This window comes from Pristiophorus japonicus, chromosome 1 (assembly GCF_044704955.1).
Source record: "Pristiophorus japonicus isolate sPriJap1 chromosome 1, sPriJap1.hap1, whole genome shotgun sequence".
Taxonomy (NCBI): domain Eukaryota; kingdom Metazoa; phylum Chordata; class Chondrichthyes; family Pristiophoridae; genus Pristiophorus; species Pristiophorus japonicus.
This window is the reverse complement of record NC_091977.1, coordinates 195,827,174-195,830,055: the sequence shown is the minus strand read 5'-3', so window position 1 is coordinate 195,830,055 and position 2,882 is coordinate 195,827,174. Positions and strand designations below refer to the sequence as shown.

General features: G+C 43.8%; 1 pseudogene; it reads right to left on the bottom strand.

Annotated features, from left to right (window-relative positions):
• Positions 1 to 2,331: 2,331 nt before the first annotated feature.
• Positions 2,332 to 2,569, bottom strand: LOC139279485 (U2 spliceosomal RNA; annotated as a pseudogene).
• Between the last annotated feature and the right edge of the window lie 313 nt (positions 2,570 to 2,882).

Here is a 2,882-nt window from a genome sequence, read left to right as displayed (position 1 = left end):
CGAGTTACTTAAAAAAATAGATTCTCAATGGCAGGCCATGCCCAAACGTGTACAATTTGATTGTATTCTCAATACGCTACACGGACCTCATCAATCCAACGGTGGCACGTTAAAAGGATGAGGTATGCAGCTTTGGTTTGTGGAGTTTTGAATTACTGTCTAATTAGACCAACACAAGGACACTGTCTCTTTAAACGGGTGCGTTTCCCATCTGCTATGCTCTCTGTGTGACTGCTGTTTGTTTTGTTGTCAGTTGACCCGATGGTGACAGTGTGGGTGTGGGGTGACCTACGCTATAAGCCCAGCCAAATACAAGATTTTACTTTGTTTTTACACCTGCACCTACTAACGCACTCCCTTTATAATTTATTGACCAATTAAAAGCTTAACTCCCAGTAAACCACACGCAGAGGGTCATTTTATTGGGCTCTTGCTCCCCGCTATTCAGATGTGTTCTCATTTTTAGAGCACCGTATAACAACATTCGTGCGAATTTTTAAATTAACACTCAGGTCCTTTTGCAATAAGATTCTAGTCTGAGCAATAATACATTACTCTTCCCAATGCATATACTAGAATTTCATAAAAATTGGGTATAGCTGTTTTATAACGACGGAAAGAAATTCGATGTATTCCATCTTTAAAACAAGAATGTGTTTTTACATGCTCGTTGCTGCTGACAATTATATCAAATTGCTGTTCCCTGCGCATAATAAACCAAACCATTTCCCCCTCTTAGAAGTCCTGCTCCACTTTGTTCAAAAATTACAAAGTTCAACAAGTTGTAACAATATTCTTTACTCTGATTTTGTGGAACTACTTCGAGTGTAATTACACCCCGTGCACCTTGTCGACAGGATAAACACGGTTGAAAATACTTTTTATTTGAATATACCTGCATCCCTTAGACTCCATCTGAAACATCCGTGTCCGTAATAAGGTAAGAAATATTTAATCATCTCAAAGACTTGTAGAAGGCATTGCAAGGGGACCATTGTCGGCACCAAATCGAGAAATGCAATTATGTTTATTTCCATGACCTCGTGTATAGAGGCTTTCTGGCCCATGTGTAAATCATTTATTTGTGGTATATTACTTATACTTTTGCACCTATTCTGGAGTATCAGTTCAATGCTTCATCGAGCAATACGATGGGCAGATGGACAACGAATATGTCATGCAACATCTTTCCATTAATATGCCATTCACCGAACATTACACCAAAGATTTTTTGCAGAAGACAAATCTTTAAAAAGGGAGATAGCCTCTCGTGCCTCCTCAGCTCTCTTGCTGCCGGAGGGAATGAGCATTTATCCAGTACTGATTGGCAGCGTAAAGCATCTTGATAAGAAGGTATCCTTCCCAAGCAGCTCTCAACCCGGCTCCCTAATTAGAGTAATTAGAAGAAATTTGGAGTGTTGCTGTGCCTATAGATTGTTGGTATTACGTTGGCTTGGAGTTTGTACAATGAGGCCTGAATACACGCCATGGGTGGTGGAAAATCTTTAGATATGTCATTCACTCATTGTAATAGTTGCTACACTTATCTACTGTCACTGAAAAGGACTCCGATTTACTCTCTATTTAAAAGTTTGGGAACTAATCCCACCCGGGATACTCATCCGAGCAGAGAATCTTCATCTGGTTTTCAATCTATACTCAGTGCTCACAATTTCAAACTGCATACCTTGGCTGCTTCTTAATTCATTCCGTCAATCCTGCACAAGATATTTTGGGACATTTGGGGCTCGAAATGATCCCTGCACACCTTGTTCGAATGTTTAGGTTTATCTCGATCGATTGGACTAGTTAAAATAATATGAATATTAATCGAAAACGCCACATTATAAACCTTACCAGAAAGTTAAAAGTTCTATATCATTTAGCATAGGCTGCAGTTATATTGCAGTCACCTGGTTTATCTTGTATTTGTGGGCTGCAGTGTGTGGTTGGCTGACCCGGATTATACTGTGACTGCCCGTGCTGAAGTTAGTGATGAAGAAACTCTACCCAAACTTGCTCGCAAGTTACTCAGAACTGCCATCCCCTCAGCTTGGCGGCCTCGAACTGCGAGAGACCATCAGCGGCAGGTCAGGGCCATAAAAGGAGCGACGAGCGGCGGCCCCTGGACAGCGTGGAGGTCATACCACGGCAAGGTACAGCACCAGCTGATGCATCATCATAGGCAGTCCCTCGAATCGAGGATGACTTGCTTTTTTTAAAAAATTCGTAGCCAATCTTTCCAATTCTTTGTCAAATCACAAACGCCAGAGGTCACCTTGCACACATCAAGGATCACTCTGCGCCAATGCTCTTAGCCAAAAGGCCTAGAGCCACTGCACCGTTCCTGGAAGTACTGCAATACCAGGTTCGTGCCATGGAGGTGGATGGGTCAGGCCCCCCACACACCTCCATGGAGGTGGATGGGTCAAGCCACCCCACCCACCTCCTATTTCCCAAAAGCATAGGAGAACCACCTTCCTGATCCAGGGAGAACCACTTTGGGGTCATGGTTACTCCCCTGTCAGGTCAGTTACGCATGATCTTAGCCAAAAGGCCGAGAAGCGATGACTTGCTTCCACGTCAAAAAGTTCACAGGTGTTTCAATGAAGGACCCAATATTCCAGATCCTGAACTACATCCTGAAGGATGGAATATACCTGTGAGTGGATTTTTTTTAATGTGTTGGCCGTTGCACACCAGCCACCACATGGACTTGACAGAGCTTGGTCTTGGTCCAGTGGCAAGGATTAACCAAGATGACTGGAGACCAGCTCTGCTGCACTGACCTAGTGCTCACACATATCGCAGTGTGGGCTGGCTCGTGCTGCCCAGGAGCCCAGGAGAGGCATGAGTTCGGGGCACAGAAGAGGCAAGGGCGA